A 20,569-nucleotide genomic window follows, 5' to 3' on the forward strand; every position below is an offset into this window, starting at 1 on the left:
TTATGTATTGACAGGCAATACTCACTAACCTTTTGGGATGGAGTTCCACCCCATTCCAATTAGCCCCCCCCATTCAGTTGCTTCCTCCAGCCCCACTAACTTGGAGAAAGAGCAGGTAATGCAGTAGTGTAGCAAGGGTGAGATGAAGGGCAGAAAAGTGTTAGGGGGTGTGAATGAGAAGTTCCGAAGTATGGTTCCTTCACATTTTTTTCTGTAACACACACACACACACACACACACACACACACACACATATATATATATATATATATATATATATATATATATATATATATATATATATGGATTCACTTCATAAGACTGAATGTTCACAATCTCGAATCCTATAAGACTGACACCCAAAATCCTGAAATTTCCAACGAGTGAAAACTCAAAAGACTGAATCCCAGAATACTGAATCTCAGAATACTGAAAACACACAGGATACAAACACTTACTATATTCCAGTACTAGGATATAGGGAAAGAAATACAAGACAAACCATATCGCTTTCCAACAAGTATAAGCAAGGGGGACAAGTCCCTCTGCACCCCACACCCCCCGGTACTTAAATATATCAACTCCAAGATTGCAGTCCACAGAACAAAATGGCAAACATACCATTATGTATTTCATGACTGCCTTTTGTAACTTTAGTATTATTCCCTTCTAACTTGCTATGCTACAACATGACTCATGTTAGTGTAGTGAAGTGCAATCTCATAGTTAATATATTTAAGTAGCAGGGCGTGTGGGGGGGGGGCTTGGCCCCATGCTTATACTTTGTGGAAAGCAATATGGTTTGTCTTATATTTGTTTCTCTATATCCTTGTACTGGAATATAGTAAGTGTTTGTATCCCGTGTGTTTTCAGTATTCTTAGATTCAGTCTTTTGAGTTTTCAATCTTTTGAGCTTTCAAGATTTTGGATGTCAGTCTTATGGGATTCAAGATTGTGAACTTTCAGTCTTCTGAAGTGAGTCCATATATATGTGTATATATATATATATATATATATATATATATATATATATATATATATATATATATATATATATATATATATATATATATATATATTTTTTCCCCTCACTTGAAGAGCTGAGGGGACTATACAGGGAATGGGCACTGGGCTGTAGATGACTCAGCTGTCACTCTGAGGCATACACCTCAAATGTTTAGCTCAAGAAATCTAGACAAAGCCAAAATAATGGGGGGACAAAGGCCTTAAAAGAGGGACAGCTTTTGGTGCTATTACAACCTTATAAAGTTTCTAGTATAAAATAATATGTATTAGCATACATTTTCTGAAGGATATACAGTCTGAATCTCAAATGTCTGTCATAATTTAGTGATTGTAGTCCACAGTGATTTGCTAGAAAACACAAATGTTATGAGGAAGATGGCAAAAATATTGAGAAAAAATCTGGACATTCTGTAAAATCTGGACAGTTGAGAAGTATGCAGATTCTGAGGTAACACCGCTCCATAATGTAACAGCTGTCTTTCTTTGAGATGTACTGACCTTAGTCCATCCACAACTCATTATCCTATGAAGAGTTTTGATCTTGCTCAAATGAGAAGTGACAGTGAAATACAAAATAATTCTTACAAGAGCTGTTACCCTTGAGCAACATCTACTCAGGCATGGGTAATTTGAACAAAGAACTGCAATCACAGCATATGATCACTCCGAATTATTTGTCTGGTATTCTTTGCTGAAATAATAGGAGGGCATTTTAACAAATATTAGAAGTTGTGGACAAAAAAAAAACTGCATGCAAAAAGCAAGTACCAAACAGTCCTGCTGTAACATCCTGTATATCTGTATGTCAAATAAAGGATGTCTGCCCACAGAAGAAGACTACGGGTAATATTCAGACCAACTAAAACCTCAAATGTTTTTCATGTACTTGTCTCAAAAGTCCTTATTATAGAACACTGTGCCAATCTTTAAAGTTCTCATAATTAGAAACAATTAATTTCTGAAAGCAGCTGCTACTGCTACTTAATTTTATTCTCCATACAAAATCTATTGCTGTGTGTGTGTGTGTGTGTGTGTGTGTGTGTGTGTGTGTGTGTGTGTGTGTGTGTGTGTGCGCATGTGTCTGTGTGTGTGTAGGCATATCTCTATAATTATGAATGCTCATTTGATAATGCAGCATGAGTCATTATGCACATATCCTTTAAGTAGTTGCACAGCTGTAAGGTTAAGCACACCACTATGTGATTACCAACAGTTACAGTCATACAGCTTTCAAGGAAGCAGTATGTTTAGTCTTGATGAATTATGAACAACACAATGAAAATGCAAGATACTTTCAGGTCAAGCTACATAAATAGACTTCAAATTAGTACTGTATTATACACGTTAAAACACAAAGGTTTTTGTTATAGATATTACTGACTATACAAATGCTGCATAACTTTTTAGAATGAGCAATATGAAAAGCAGCTATGCTGTCGTCAATTGTAAATACCACTGCCTGCTGGTACCAAACAAAGTTTCATTGATGAAACTATGGTAGTGGCTTTAAATGGTGGCTGTGTATGTGTGTGTGTGTGTGTTTGTGTATGTGAGTGTTTGCCTGTATGTGATGGGCCCACTTTCACACACCTACATCTTATTTAAAGAAACCCTTTTTACTTGATGTTTGCACATCCAGCTTTGTGAAAACTACACAGTTCTGTATCCTGTTTTGTCACTGCTTCCTTAAGGTGATTCCTAGAACAGTTTACCAACCTAAAAAATGCCCTCATCAGCCGAGATTAAGTACTTGTGCCACAGAGATTTGTCATTAGCTGTGCATCGCCTGCAAACAATTTGTATGAAGCATTATGTCATAGGTGATGCAGAAATGCATGCCTCGTGTGCATGTCTGAGTTCGAATATAACTTTTGTATCTTGAGAATTATAAGACAATAGAAACTGTCACAGCTTTGATGAGTGAGCTTATCTGAAATTATCTGGTCTCGCCATCTTCTTTGCAGCTAGTACTATGTCTCTGTAACAAATTATTTTGGATTGGACACGTTGCATTATACTGCTCAGTCTGAAACTATTTCCTATTTACTGCCTTTTCTTCCTCCTTTACTGCTGCAGCTCTGATTTCATCTTCATTCTGGGCCATTATTCCATGGTTCTGACCACATCACTGAGCTTGAAACATGCAAAGTGACCTCAGCTTAGTTGTACTGAAGCATATCTGGTGTGTACAAGAAAAGGAACAGGACTTTATGCAATCTCAATACAGTTAATAAGGAAAGCCGCGGTGGTACAGCGGTAGCATTGTTGCCTCACAGCAAGAGGTTCTCCTGTTCGATTCTCGGCTGGAATACCTTCTGTGTGGAGTCTGCATGTCTCCCCGTGGTCGAGTGGCCTCCGAAAGACATGTGTGAATGGACGGGCCTTCACTGAAGGTTGGGCATTGGGCTGGCAACTTGGCACCATTAAAATCTACTGCCAATCATTAGCGGACTGGAGTTCTGCTGTGGTGACCCATAACCGGGAAAAGCCGAAAAGGCAAACAACAATACAGTTAATAAGGAGTGCATATCTCCAGTTACATAAATTAATATCAGACTAGTGGACAGGTATCAGAAGTCATGGCCACAGAGTACAGCTTGCATCACAGATGAATACATAATAAGACCGCATAAGGCATAATCAGATTCCCATGCACTGCCTTGTTTGCATACCATGACTATTTCAATGATCCACCACTAGAGTGCCAGGCTGAGGTGCAAAGGCTATGACTTGTATACTAAGACTTATATTATGTTATCAAGGAGAATCCCTTTATGCAAGGGATAATCTCAGTATACTAAAGCAGCAGGTTAAGGGGAATGAACAGTTCTATACATTAGGAGGCACAGTGAGATAAAGTGACCCGTAAAAATATTTGAGTGGTTCAACAAGTGAATCTTATAGTTTCATTCATACACCACATAACTGTTGATGCACTTTTCTGTTTCAATCACTAGTAAAAGCAATGTTTTGGTGTTATACCCAGAGAGTACTGAACTTAAACTATTTTCTAGCACTACCATGTTGTCTACATCAGTTCTGTGTAGAGACATGCAGATTTGTGGCAGTCTTTTCCATCCAGTTTCAACCTTCCTTGACTGTCATAATATATAATCCTGCTCATTGACATATCCTTCCATTGTACAGCTATCCAGAGTCACACTGACATCATAATCCACTGCAACACTGAAGGCCCATTTTTCCTTCGTGTGCAGGACGTGCAGCTTTCTAATTATGATACTATGAACTGGATGACTGGATTGCCATATTATACTGAGCTGCAAGTCTGCTGCCATCTATCAAATATCATTTTACCATTTACCTCTAAGCCAATGCACTTTGTTCAATCTCTTATAAAGCCTGCATTTTACATAACACCTGCACTATGCTGATGGCATGTTTGTTTCACCACTATATATATATATATATATATATATATATATATATATATATATATATATATATATACACAGACTTCATGAGTATGAAAAGTGGTGGTCCTTCTTGTGGTCCTGCACATCTCCAAGCACTTAATGAATCTGACATGATGTGTATATGATCTCAGTAAGAAATACTGAAAACAAGACTAAGAGGTATAGTAATGTAAGAGTTTATTGAATGCTATTTGATCAAATTGGCATTTACTGAATACAGCTTCTTGAATGGTATTTTGCCAAACTAGTTAAATACTACTGCATGAAAAATAGACATGGTATCTTTGAAGGGAGACAGGTTCCTTGGTACCCACCTAGTATGTATCTGGGGAATGGATTTTGTACTACAAATTTTCTTTACATAGACTCTTCTTCTGTAGTACAGAAAGATAAATCTCTGAGTGCACACTGGGTGACCCAAGCTTGATAGGTGGCTGGGTTGCTGGGACAATCTGGTGGCAAGAATGGCAGTCAGTGGCTGATGCCAGCTCACCAGTCCTAGCAGAAATAGTGTTTGATCAGGTAGATAACTTGCTATATGCAAACACAGGCTTTCAGGCAATGATTGCAGCACCAGATAAGGAACATTAGCTTGGTCTACTAACCCAGAAATGGTAACTCTCTGCAGCAAGTCTATGGAAGCATGCATGTAATAGGGGAGGGCATAGAAGAGTCCACAGTGGCGAAACAGATGATTAAGTCAGCCACCAGTGGGAAGGGGCAAGGAAGATAAGCAATAAAGGCCTAAAAGCTGACCTAATGGCAGACGTTACAGTCAGTTCTTGCCTCACAGGAAATTAAAAGTAAATCTCACCATGTGAAGAATGAATGGGACAGTTGATAATGAGCAAAGCTGATGGCTGTTAGGTAAGTTGGGCCCTGAGGCTGCGCAACCTTCAGTTAAGAAAGAGTAAGTTGGACCATGAGGCTGCGCAACCTTCAGCTAAGAAAGAGTTCTGTAAACACCCTCTTCCTCAAGTCTGTGAGACCTTAAATTTATAACATATATGTAAGAGAGTGGGTCAGGAAACTCACTCACATGTGGGGAGGCAGAGGGATTGACATTCTACAAAAATCACATCACTAGCTAACTACAAACAGAGTCACCAAAAATGCCACATTGTAAGCTAGATTTTGAAACTCTTGTTTTGATCAATCAGAATTAATCATGCTATTATATATATATATATATATATATATATATATATATATATATATGTATATGTATCTTTCTCTATAAATATATTTTATATATATATATATATATATATATATATATATATATATATATATATATATATAGATATACATATATATCAAATTGGCCATAGGTGAGAGTGCATGTGCAAGTGAGTGGTATGTATGAACTACTGCAGCACTGTAAATCTTGGCTCAAGAAGATTGTCATTGTTGAAAGTGACACCCCAACCCCATGTGCAAAAATGGGAAAAAGGGGTTGAGCATGGATATATATATATATATATATATATATATATATATATATTAAGATACACACACACACACACACACACACACACACACACACACACACACACACACACACACACCACACAAATGCACATAAATAAATAGATAGATATCTACTTAATATAACTCCAGTAGGCACATAAAATCCTCTTTTTGGGGGTGACCCAAGAACACTGTCTTGTAAAGTGACTTGCTCAGAGTCACACAGTAGGCAAATTAAGGTTGATGGTATCAAATTCTGGACTACCCTGCTCTGAACTAACAAATAATATATGATCAAATGATGGTATATAAACTATGAAAAACGATACACTTTATCCTTTCAATGCTTAACATTTGAAGCTTTAAACATCACTTACCTGATCATCAGTTCTCTGTCAGGGATCTATATGCATGTCAATAAGGTTATCAGTCGAAACTTGCAACTACTCTGATATTTTCTCTGTGTAAAAGAGTTTTAGTAAAATACCTGCAGCCAATGGGAACTTCTTATGTTAAACATTAGGAATGAATAAAAACAAAAATTTTGTGAATATGTGTAGCGTTTTGATTTATATTTGTTTTCCATTTTAAATTTCTTTTTTCATTGCCTCGATGGTAGAGAGGATAAACTCCTTGAGGTTGGTCTGTTGTGGGAGAATATACCCTGTTTAAGGAAGAAAAAAGGTTATTTTATTGTATGGAAAAAAACAAGTACACAAACTGCTTTGTCTGTTATCTCACTTCATTTGAGCATTGATATTAGGTGGGACACTTCCTTGTATGTTATATCAGGTTTGTGGTTTTATCCGGTTCGAAGTTTTGTCGAGTAAAATGTTACCTGTTAGGGATTAAAGCTTTAGTTAAGTGATCACTCAATGATTCACATTATTAAAATGATGTTTTATGTTTTACGTAAACAAAGAATCAAATTCTGAGTCCTTGTTGTAGTTTAAGGTATTTATTATCAGATGTAATCAGCAGATGACTGGTTCTCCAAGGTTTTTAATTTACAATGGCTAAACAGAAAGCATTTATGTGATCTGCATCAGGATATGCCCGGGCAAGTCCCTACCCTATTTAGTGCATGGGTCGGATTTTCTTTGTGATGTCATCAGGGCATGGTTCAGGCAGGGTCACTCTCTATCCTTACAAGTTTCTAATCAGTGTACAGTACAATAATCATTAAAAAAACAATGTTTCTGGAAAATCTTTCAAAATGAAGGTAAAAAATATACATTGACTAAAGTAATCCTTTTACAGTGAAACAAGGACAGTTTGATTGATTGTTTTCTTCCTTGTGCAGGGGGGGGGGTGCTTTTATGTTTTTTGTCTAATGATTTAAAGAGCTAAGATCAAATGAGTTTGCTCTTTGCCATAAATGTCTTGTCAGTCTAAAGAGCAAATTTGTGTCGTGTTTTTAAAAACAAGAATTAAATATTATCAAAGTAGTTTAAGACAGGCAAAATTATGCTAGAATTAAGAACTGACAAAAGTCCTTTTTTATGAGATCTTTGAATTGAGTTTTTGCTGTATGATTGGCCCTCATCTTCTTCATAAAAAGAATGGGGGTAAGGATGCTTAGCCTTATAGGAGTGCAGTATTGGAAATCTGTGGTGCTTTTGTAACTCTTTGTTGGATTTGTTTCATGGATCTGCTGGAAGTCTGAAAAGAAGGTGTCTGGGGAGCATTCATTTAGATTTGGTACAATCAGTATCTTCTTTATATAGAGGGCCCTGCAAATCTGGGCTTCTTTGATTCTAAGATCCTTCCTATGCTTCAACTCATTCTTAACATGTAACATCAATTCGGCAAAATTTTGAACCAGATAAAATTATCAACCAGATACAACAGACTAGGAACTGTATCACCTAATATCAACACTCAAACAAACTGAGATAACTGAGATAACAGACAACATGGTTTTCAGCATTGACAACCCTGGACAATTCGGTATGTACTTGATTTTTCCATACAATAAACTAATTAACCTATTTTTTCCCCTTAAATGGGATATATTCTCCCCCAACAGACCAACCTCAAACAGTTTATCTACTCCCCCATGAAGGCAATGAAAAAAGAAATAAAAAAATGGAAAATAAATATAAACCAGACAGTTGTACATGCTCATCTGGTTTTGTTTTTATTCCTTTAAGCTCACCACTTCATATTTAGAACTGGCAAGACATTTATGAGAAATAGCAAACTTATTTAATCTTAGTTCTTTAGCTCTTTAGACAAAAAATATAAACAAACCATTTGTATGAGGAAGAAAATGATCAATGAAATTGTTATTGCTTAACACGAAAAGGGCTAGTCTACTCAATTTTTTTAGCTTAATTTTTAATGTTTTTCCAGAAATGTTTTTAATGATTATTGTACTAAAAACAATTGTGTAATTAAAAACTTGTAAGGGATGAGAGTCACCCTGCATGGAACACGTCCTGATGACATCACAAGAAAATTAAACCCACACACTAAATGAGGTAGGGGCATGTCCAAGCATGCACTGATCCAGATCACATAAATATCCTCTGTTTATCCACTGTAACTTAGAAACCTTGGAGCAGTGCTCATCTGCTGATTACTGCAGATAATAAAGAAGACCATAAACCACAAGAAAAGTTTTGTTTCTTAAATGCATTTCTGAATATTATCCCACATTCTTAATGGAAGAAAGAAGAGTTATGTGCTATTTGGTATTCAACTTTTATGCTAATTACTTGTCCAGATTTTTGGTTGGCTGTACCCACTTTTCAAGGGCCTTTGTTTCCATTTGGAGGTGTGTGTACTGCTTAGGAATTAATTTATAGAAATATTTATTTTTCTGGCTGAACAATTGTCTTGTAAGTGAAAAATTAGCAGCTGTTTTATTTAGAAGCTGCTCCAGAAAACTTGGAAACATAGCTCTCAACTGTCCCCAATTTTTACTCAAATTTTAGCTTTGCTCGGTGACTTTTGGAGAATCTGTGGTGAATTACACTTAATAAATAATTACAATAATTAAAGTTATTGGCTTCTTTTACTTCAGAAAATGTATATTAACTCATATTCTTTAATTCTGTCTATGTCTCTTGCTAATAGTACTCATATTTTAAAAGTGTTCCTGACTGTCCATTATTATTTCTGGCTTTGACCGATTTATTGTGAGCTATGCCCAGAAGAACCAGCATGCCACTTACCAGATAAAGTCTTCAAGGGGAAATGTTGCCTTGGCTGAGTATGGATGCTTTTCTCTTGTTCAAATGTTTAAAAAGGTAGGGACATGAATTTTTAAGAATTGTAAGCTGGTAAGAGTGTGCAGCTCATTTGTTTTATTAATTTTGCTTACAGCATGGTTGCTACACATAACAGCTTGGCTTCCTGCCTAAAAACAAAGACTTTACCCAGGATGCCATCAATACATCAGTAAACTAAGCCAGGAACATAATAAGACGATGCTAAAGGTCAAGGACATCAGAACCAAAGCAATGTGTTTACAATTAGTTTTTATTTTTTATTAAAAGCATGTGTGATGACATAAAGGCATCACAAAGGTGAATGAACAATTTTGAGCATTCAAATGGAATTGAAAGACATGATTCTAATTTTCCCCTATGAACCTGATCTTTAAATACACTAAGTAAAACATTTATTAAATCAAAAAGCAGTATATAAAAAAATTGGATGTAGAAGAGATGTAATACCTTATCAAAAATCATGTCATGTTCTGAAATAGCTTAGCAGCACTCAGTTCTCACATATCTTAATATTTATTTACAGAAATATTAGGTTTAAAATTAATTCATGATAGGTCTTCTACCAGAACTTGAGAAACTCAGACATCGGAGCTCTCTCCATGGTTTCCTGGCAAGAACTGCTTGTAAATGACAATTCAAGTACACAGATGCTTTTAACATGTATAGTCAAGCTTGTCATACTATGAGATGCTAACAAAATAGAAATATTAAAAAGGCATTTTTGTATGGGAGAATGCCAGCCTGCATACCACATATGAGGGGCTTCATCTATCACAACTTTTTACGAGGGGTCTACCACAGCGGGGTTGATCCTAAACTTTTCATTGCATTTATGTTGGATCAGAACTTGTGCCTTGCTGCATGCATTGAGAAGGTGAAGCACCCTGAAAAAGCAGTAGTATTGGCCATGGGATTTCCAAAGGCAGGGGGTTTCTGAACTGCAACAGGTAATCAGTTTAGTTGCAAGTCATTTGCTTTAGACAAAATCCCTAAATTTGGTATGGTTAGGGAGTTTGCTGGGTTGGGTTATAAGGGTGAAGACCCCTAAGTGTTGGTTTGACCTGAACAGTGATGGATTAACTATAACATGGAGCATAGTGGTGTAATGTCTATGAAGACTGTATCAAGTACATTTACCCCCTAGCTGTGGACAGCCCTAACTGATCATATGAGTTGGTATTGATGGAATTGCAGAAGGACTGTTTTTATTTATTTAATCAGCAAGAATAATAGTGCTAGCTAGGTCATTGGTAAGGAACACAGGGTAGGGAAACATGACTAATGAGTAATGGGTGTCATAGAAGGGGTACTGCAGTTTGCCAGTATATGGCAGAATGTTTTATTATCAATGATAAGGATGTGGGAGATTTTAAAGTTATCTCACCTTATATGATTAGATGTGATGGGGTTGTGGAGGAATATGGACATACCACTTCACTTTCTATTATGGAAGTGACTTCAGTGGTGAATGTCAAAGAAAGTAGACATTGAATCCTGATAGGCAGAGTATGCCTCAGGAGTGATACATATATCAATATTTTCTAGGGACAGGAAGGCTTTTAGGAAGGCAATTTTTAATAAGGCTTTTAGCATAAAACTGCAGTTCTTTTCAATTGTCATGAACTGGTTGTACTATATTGGAAGAAGTAACAGACTGGCATTGTCTAAAAGGCATAACGGAAGTGGGATAACTAATATGCAAAAGCCCAGGGGTAAAGGATCAGACCAGCACTTGTAAGGCAATTTGGACTGCTGACCATCTTCCTTCAAATGTGCACACAATACACTGCCTGGGAGTGACACCAAAAACTCATCTAGTCATTATATCCATTGTTGTTTGCCCATAGTGTGGCATCACTCTCAGTGAGAGTAAGGTATTGGTCAAAACTAGCTGCTTACCAGTCTTAGATACATGCTCAGAAAGTTGTACCATGTGTATCGTCACATAGTTCAAGGAAGGTTTTCATCTCCCAAACCCCTGGTTACACTTATCAAGGGTATCAGAACTTGTCAGAGATTTGGGATGCATGGCTAGGCTTAAAAAGGCCATTGTGGTCATTAGCCTAGTAAATACCTATGGACTTATGAACCTAAGTGTATCTCTTAAAGCTGGACTACTTTAGAGTAAATAGAACATTTAGTGTTGCTGGCATATATTCTCATGCCAGATTAACATAAGTACATTTTGCCACCACATTATGAGTGTGTGTGTGTGTGTGTGTGTGTGTGTGTGTGTGTGTGTGTGTGTGTGTGTGTGTGTGTGTGTGTGTGTGTGTGTGTGTGTGTGTGTGTGTGTGTGTGTGTGTGTGTGTGTGTGTGTTTGTGTGTGCCATCCTGCATAAATAAGATTTAAATACTGTTGCAATTTCTTTGACCTATGCTATAATAGTGCTATATTGCTTTACTTTTCTTGCCACATGTTTGTTTCAATATTATAGTGACGGGACTTTATGTCTCTTCACTGAAACACTTAAATATTGACAGCCTAGACATTGACAGCCTGACAATCTAAACTCCTTAATATCCATAGTTAAAAATATCTAAACACTAAACATCAACAAAATTGAAGTTATATCAGGGATGGGTATATGCCTTGACTCACTGTTGTGTGACCTTGGAGATGGTTTAAATATAGCAAGCAGGGAGTGTGGCGGAGTCAATCCCCACATTGGGAGTGCATTGTGGTTGCCCCCCTACAAAAACATTGTTTTTGGGATTTAGTTAGGTATTGTTGATATTTAATGTTAAGATATGTTTAGCTGCCATTATTTAATTGTTTAGATATTTTTACCTAGGCTCGGAGAGAGAGAGAGAGAGAGATGTATTGTTGAAAGTTTAGACAGCAATTATGCCAAAGTTCCTTTATACAAATGTAACATTAGGCACATTTTGCCAGAATAGATGCTCAACACTAGCTGAATACCTGTCTCAGATACATACTCAGAAAGCTGCACCATGTGTATCTTCACATATTCCAATGAAATGTATCTCTTAAGGCTGGATTACTTTAGAGTAAAGAGAACATGTAGTTTGCTTGGCATATATTTTCACTCCAGATTGACATAAGTACATTATGTTATCTTTTGGAGGTGATATAGCCACCCACATTGTGGGAGGGGGTGCCAACCTGCATAAATTAGATTTAAATACTGTTACAGTGACAGGTGAAAACATAAAACCTTATTCTGTAGAATAGTTCTGTCATGAAAATGATGGCATACATTAAACAGCCAACCCTGTGGTAATTACACCTTAGCTGCTTTCATAACAACACTAACAATATAATTGCTCCTTTTAACTAATGAAGTTTGATAAGTATATTTGTGAAGTCAACCACTACAGCAAATGAAAGTCATTCTTTGCCAGGACTCACAATGGCAAGTGACAACAGTCCATAGGTTCACAGGTTCATAGGTGTTTACTAGGCTAATAACCGCAAGGGCCTTTTTAAGCCTAGTCATGCATCCCAAATCTCCGACAAGTTCTGTTACCCTTGCTAAGTGTAAGCAGGGGCTTGGGAAATGAACCATTTACAGGTTGCCTGTGTCCATTTAAGACATAGGTGCCAAAACAGGGATGAATTTCCTGTTCCCCATCTAACTGTCCAACACTGGAAGAGATGGTCTTAAGTGGAGAATACAGTCTTTTCATTAATCTCTTTAGCTAAAGGAAACTGCCAGTATCCTTTGGCTAGATCAAAGATAGCGAAGAACCTGACTTAAACCAGCCTTTCCATCAGTTCATCTACCCTAGATATAGAGTAGCTGTCAAACTTTGATAAGCAAAAAGTTACAACAAAATCATATAGCCCCATCCAGTTTGGGCACTAATGCAATTCCACTCATTAGTTTACTCTTATGTAATGCCAGTTTAGCAGTTTCTTAATTTTCTTCATTCTGCATGTTTGTGGGCTTCCAGTATTTCATATAGTTTTAGTTTTACTCTCTTTCCCAGAATAGTTGCAATATGGTTCTTAAAAATGCAGGTATGACCTAGCAGTTCAGAGAAAGAACTCCTGAACCTCTTGGTTCTATAATGTGCAAGTAGTTGTTCAAAAAAAGAACTAGATATGCTTAGATATACATTTTGCAGCAGACATACTTGGGTTGTCTTCCACATCACCCCCAATATTAACAATTCTGTGTGAACTCTGCACAGTTGTCTGGATCACTGACAGTGGACATGAACCCCTTTGTTTCAGTCAGTGGTGGTTCAGTATCAGGGCTACCCTCCTTAGCCATACATTCATGAGAATTGCAGCTGCCTAATGTGTGGCCGCTGTGATCATAAAGACCCTATGCTTTATTTGGGACTATGTACATCAGTGGCTTCCCACCACATTAACATCATTGACCACCTGCTCCAAGATATGGCCACAGGAGGACTTGTCGCTTCTGCCTCTCTATAATAGGAAAGAGCCACAATTATATAGTGCCTAAATGATGACATCATTCTCAATGACACTGTATGGCAGTTTATGAGGTGCAGCTATCTTGGATGCCATAGCCCTGTATGAGTAGAAACAATAGGAATAAATAGATAAGTAACCCAAAAATGGTTGTTAATGAAGCAAAAATATCTATGAATGTATCTGCCATCATACAAAAAAATACATTAAAAAGTAAGGCTCAATATCGGTACACACAACTAAATACAGACCCCCCTAGACACAAAAAAAGAAGGGAATTTATAAAAAATTGGTAAGAGGACAAACATGTCTTTACTGTGTAGTACATTGCAGCACTACCATAATGAATACATACCTTTCGAGGAAAACTGGATAACAATGTTGTGTGATATCGACTTCCATGGAGGGTAGCCAGGTATGCATCAGAGGCTTAACACAATATTTTCTGATAATAATGCAGAAACACTTAACCTTGCTAATAAGTAATACAACAGTCTTCCGCATGAAGTGATCAGCCTTCCAGATTAATCTTTTCATTAAATTTCAAGTGGCATTATTTAGACACATTTTTAAGGATCAAGAAATAACTGATAAACATGAGTTTGCCACTAGCTACTGAAAATAATACAGAGAGTAAACCAATAGTTATATTGTGAATTGCTATTCATACATAAAGTTAAAATACAAATCAAGTTGTTAAAAACAGCAACCTACTTTTACAGCAACACAGCTGTTAAAGTAGAAACTATTTTTTAAAGCAAATAGCAGTATCCCGCTCACTGGATTCAAACAGTTCTCCCCTACTATGATACAAGTTCCTTACCTACATGATTACCTTTATAAAGAACAGATTCAGCCCTCTCCACACTGTGAGTATCCAAATGAGGTGTGAACTAATTAGCATTAATGGATTTCACAATCTGTACTTAGTGCAGGGCAGGTAAACATGGTGTAAGAACCTACATGAGTGCCTGCACAAGCCTTAGTAGTGCAAGGACAGCATTTAGAAGTGTTACCTGCTAAGTGCTTGCAAGTGTGAATGATTAGTCTGACTGCAAGAACAATCAGGATTTCACAGTCAATCCACTTTGATGTTCACTTACCAAGGGTGTGTCAAGGAGAAGAGACTTACAAGAAAGTCTGGTAGTTCACTGACTGCCTTAGTAGAGACATTCCTAATATTTCTATGACTTGTTTATGACCACAATTTGTGCCTTTGAGTGAGTTGTGCCTGTGATTCTAAGGAAGTACACTACTCATTGAAACATATATCAACTCCAAGCAAAATCACATAGCAGTCTTGTTAGAGAAGTATATTTAAGAGAATGATACTCACAAAATAATGAAAGAAAAACATCTGTAGTGTTGCAAATTTTTATTTACATTGCTTGGGGAAAGATTATCTTAAGTGTTGCCAATATCACTGGCATCTACACATCAAACTGCAAATTACACAGGACAACTTTCAGAACTTGGTTCTGTTGCACAAGTAATATCAGTAAACACTATGGCTCATCCTGAGTATATGAAACCTACTTTTTTCCTTCACAGTGTATGAATGTGTCTGTGGCACATACTGATAATAATCATAAGTCGGTGTCATAAATGCTCTGGTGTCCTGGGGTTCAGATCTGGAGAAGGTACTGTTTGTGTGAACATAATGCTGTTTAAGGAGCATATGTTCATGTTTTGAGATAATAAAGTTAAGGAAACATCAGAACTGTACATTTGGCATTGCACACTCTTGACTGACAGTGGACCCTAGCAATGAACAAGCATTCATTCTTTAGGCAGAAACTGTAAAATTTCATTTTGGACACGATCAGTGTAAACAAGCCTGGCACAGGCACAACCTTCAACAAAATGGATAGCATGCAGTGAATAAATTCCTCTTGTCAGTTATGGTACAAAGTATAAGTGAAGTGAGCTTAGAGAAAGAGGGCACATAATAATGGGTTCAAATCCAGCTTACAGATACATTTGTGTATCTGGATTTAGAATAAGTATTGCCAACCAGTGTTGTATATGAAATAGGCAGGCTAAGTTATATGATACATGGTAAAAATATTACCTGTACTCCATGTGAATTGAATTGATGATGTAAATATATTGTTGTTGTAAACTTATCTTTTCCCATTAGCAATAACAATATATGCTATGGATGTTGTAACACATAACATTTTATAGAGTGTGCCAACATAAGGGCAGTAACACAAGTAATGTGGACATATGTGTTATATAAGCTCAATAACTTATCCATTTCTCACAATTATTCATTATGACCATTATACAATATGTTGTAAATGTTGATGCCATAAGTACTGTGGTAAGAATGACCTCCTGTCATTGTCTGTGTATCCTCTTTTCAAAGAAAGTATCATTACATGAAATCTTGATAATGTATAACCTAAATGCAACGTATGATGTTACAAGCCCGTGTGAAAAGGATAACTTTGTCAAGCTAATGTTATAACAGATTTACTTCTTGTTACAGATATGCATTAAATGTGTTAATTTTCAATAGAAGGTAATCTTCCTTTAATGTATTATGTAATACATTATACATTTGCACTTCACTTGGCATTTTAAGCAATGTTCACATCCTCAGGAAAAAAAGTGAAAATTTTAATTTGGCCTCCCTTCTGTAGCACAAATGAGCCTGGTACCAGTGCATGGCTGTCAGCATGCTGGATAGTATTCAGTGAAGAAAATACACTTGCCAGGTAACTTTCTCTGATGTAAAAGGTGTAAGTGAAGTCAGTTTAAAGAAATAAGATAAGTGATGCATACTTCGAATCCAGTTAACTGATAATTTTACAGAGGGAGGTCAGAATACATATTCACACACATTTTGGTATATCCTTGTGTTGTTCAAAACTCAGCTATTCTCAGCCTTGTTTAGACCATGTGAGCTGTCGTCTGTCCACGCTCACATTATTTGAGATTAACTAGAGTTCTGATAATGTGTGCCAGAAATTAAATTTCTGATGTGACAGAGATGTGAGAAGGATGAATGTGTCACTGTACTGCACTTAATGTACTTCTTGCTCTGGTCACTGTTAGTTATACCATTTCATTGAATTAATTTGCTTTCAGCTTTTTTCTCTGTCAATATTTATAATGCTTTTTTGCAATTGCACTCCACTCAGCAATGCACAAACATGGTTCATATCCTAAGGAAAAAAGTGAAAATAGGTAATTTGGGCTGCCTTCTGTAGCACAAATGAGCCTGGCACTGGTGTGTTGTCAGAACTCTGGATAGTACTCAGAGAATACATTCTACCTATCAGCTAACTATATATGTGGCAAAAGGTGTGAGTGAAGTGAATTTAAGGAAATAAGACAGGTAATGCAATGTTTGAATCCAGTTTACTGACAATATTTAAAGAGGGGATCAAAATTCCATTTGTCACAGTAGAAATATACCTATAAATACAAATGAGTATGATAACTAGTTAATTGCATAAGATGCAACATTACTGTTTGCTCAATGTGTGTGTAAGTTATGTTAAACATGACAATGATATTTACAATACACTTACATCGGTATGATGTGCACAATATTTTTGTATAGTTATTATGGGTTATCACATACCATAAGTGTGTGTTTAGGACAGAATTTCTGCACTGTTGGAGATGCTGAGTGGGCAGATTTGTGTGACGAGGGAGATGATTTTTCTGAGCTATGGTACAAAATCTGAATTGCCTAGACATGGTAAGGCCTTGTTGTTTCTAGTTATGGTGGCGGCCAAAAAAGAAATTACTAGAAAATGGAAGTCAAAATCTAAACCAACTATATTAGAAGTAATTAATATAGTGACAGAGATAAAACAACTGGAATTGAGATCTTTAGAAAAAGGTAGGAGCAAACCACATAGGAAAAAATGTGAATTGTGGGAACAATACATACAGGGGAGGAATGAGGTTTAAAAGAAGGCAGGACATAAATGAGCTATGTAATGTTTGACTGAAAACAATTGGCTAGAGTCTAAGTGATGTATAATGTTTGCAACTGGGCGTGTCAGTATGGTTTGTGATATAACATGTTTGCAACTAGGATTGTGTCAGTGTGGTTTGCTTTCATTTATATAAATGTATGATTGCTTATGTCATAAATGATGGTTTAATAAAGATCTTTCTTGCTTAAAAAAGGAGCAGGAATTTAATAATTTATGTAATCTTGCTTAGGTTATGATATATGGCAAAATATGTGAAGCATAATGTTTGCTAATTTTAACTCGTTAAGTTTGACTACTTTTATATAAATGTAAACGTGCCTATGTCACAGGTGATAATTCAATAAAGGGGTTTAAAAAAATAATTTTTTGTGAAGTATGTATGTAACATAACTCACCATGTATTATTCATGTCATGCAACTCCATTCATCTGAAGTGTATTTACATGCAGAAATACTGCCTGTTACAAAGAAATTCAGTCATATGACTTCTTAAAGTCACATACATACAGGCATCTCTTAAGTATATCTCCATTCATTCTTAAATTAGTATACCTCTATTTACCTTTAGTTACCATGGTAAACCAACAGCTAATAATCAAAGTTTAATATTTTATCTGTTTTATTTCTCATGGCTTCAATTCCCAAGTAGTACTGCTCAATCTAAGTAGTGTGTAAGTCCTAGCAGGTTAATAGGTCAAAAGTCATACTATAGTTCCTCTGACCAACCATGATTATAACAAACACCATAAAGCATTTCATAGTTTAACAATGGAACATTTGTCAATAGTTTGAGAAGCAACATGGCTAAGTCTCACTTTCATTTTTCACACCTTTTGTGCTTTTGATGTAATCATTCCCAATGTATCTGCTAATTTATTGCTGTGCTTTCAGTTGCACAAATGCAGTTGGCAAGAATATGCATCTTTGTGCACAAGCTGTTATACATGAGATCTGAACTGGGTGGCAATTCAGACCCATATTTCTAGCTTGACTGCTGGTGATGGAAGGGAGGTGTTCTATTTAGATCACAAAGGTGGGGTATTGAGGAGTCCATGATTTTTGTGACATTCCTTGTGTAGCACTACAGCATAGCTTGCTGAAGGGTGATTATACATGCTCTCAGTATAAGGCTAAAACTTGGAATAGCTTAGCCAAGGCTGTCTCCAATGCAACAGGCATTCTGCGCAATGGGGAACAATATTGTCACCACAACAGTGACATGAAGAAGTGCAAGTGGGACTTCCTGAGCCAATGGGACAATGAATTTAAGACTGCTAACATCCATGAGTTGTGTAAGTATACAGTCCTATCACTTGTGTATGATTTGACATTAATTAGCCAGCAAACGTTATGCATTCATTATGCTTTCATATGGTTTTGTTTCCCATTTTTTTCCTACTGCACAACTGCAACAGAGATAGGAGAAAATCATGAGGCACATCAGGAGAGAGTAACTTGCCACACAGAGGCATTGGGTCTGAATGCAAAGCAGAAAAGTATTTTCAGTTCATTGCTCTATATTATCTTGAGCAGGCATGCCTTAACTTTTATATCAAGCATAGATGCCAGCATCAGTAGCTCTTGCTGATTGTATTAGGCAATGAGTGCATTAGCTGAATTTTGTGTGTGTTCAGTACCTAGAAAAATATGTTAATTTTTTACAGCAAAGCATTTATAAGATATTAACTATATGAAGAGAGACGTGACTGAACTCTCAGATTATGTGTCCCAGGCAGGTACGACTCCAGCCCTAAGCAGCATTCTACCTTCACCCAGGATGATGCCACAATATAAACAAAAAATTAACTTTAACAATTGGCTTAACCTGTGGTGTTAGTCCAGGGGTATCCAGTATCTGTCAGCTTGGGAAAACATAGTTGACAGTCCATGCTGCTTTGTCAGAGATGGTCTGCACCTGTCTCCACTAGGCTATCGGATACTGAAAGGTGCTCGCCTCCCCACAGTGCTTTTTTTTGGCAATGTCAAAACAACAAAATTTCTGATGCAACAAAATCCACTTGAGACAATCTCAAGGTTCTGTTACTTAATTCTAGGAGTCTAAACATGACACTGCACTCTCTGGAAGCACTCCTCACTCTGGAAGATGCTGACACCTGTGCAGTTACTGTGACATGGTTCAAGGCCGCTGAGAGCACACCAGCTGTTCAAGGCTACAATGTCTTCCACATGTTCAGACCTCAAAATGAGTGTGAAAGAACCAAAGGTGGAGGTGCATTCATATTCATTGAAGCCAAGTACACCTCAAGACTGGGCAAACAGACGACTCTCTTGAACTACTCAACTATAGGCAAATTACCTTACCACATTATTGCTAGTTATAGGTCCCCTACCATGAACCAAGAAAAGCACACAGCCTACCTGGACTTACTGGAGTCAATCACCATACAGCCCAACACCTTAGTCAGGGGAGATTTCAACTATCTTTCCATCGACTGGGTGACATACATGAACATGAACATGCTCACCCAGAGGTTCCTGGACTTTGTCAATTCAAATGTTCTGGAACAGATTGTCTGCACCCCCACAAAGGGCTCAAATGTCCTAGACATAGTATTCACCAAGAAGGGGGGGGGTCACTGCACTCCTCCCTATGTGATGCCCTCCCTGTTAAGGTTGGACCAGAAATCAGTCTCATTTGAAGTAACCATTGAACCTGTCACTACCACAGGAGCAAAAAACTAAAAAAAAACTTTTCCAAAGCAAACTACAGTCTATAAAGCAATGGTATAAAAAGTGTTATACCCCCCGCAATCACAGACAATGATGACTGCTATGCAGAGGTGTCACCAAATGCCCTGTATAAACACTTAGTCAACTGTATAGATTCAGCTGTGCTTGACCAGATTAAAACCATGTCCTCCTGAAAAAATAAAGCACCTTGGTGGACCTCAAATAGAAACACAAAACAAAATGAAGAAACTGATTTCTAAGAACAATAGGGAACTGGATCGGCAGAGGAAGAATTCCCTCCACAGCCTGAACAAGCAAATTAGAAATCTTATACAAGTCCTCTAA

This window comes from Protopterus annectens, chromosome 3.part1 (genome assembly GCF_019279795.1).
Source record: "Protopterus annectens isolate FY-2018-M chromosome 3.part1, PAN1.0, whole genome shotgun sequence".
NCBI lineage: Eukaryota > Metazoa > Chordata > Ceratodontiformes > Protopteridae > Protopterus > Protopterus annectens.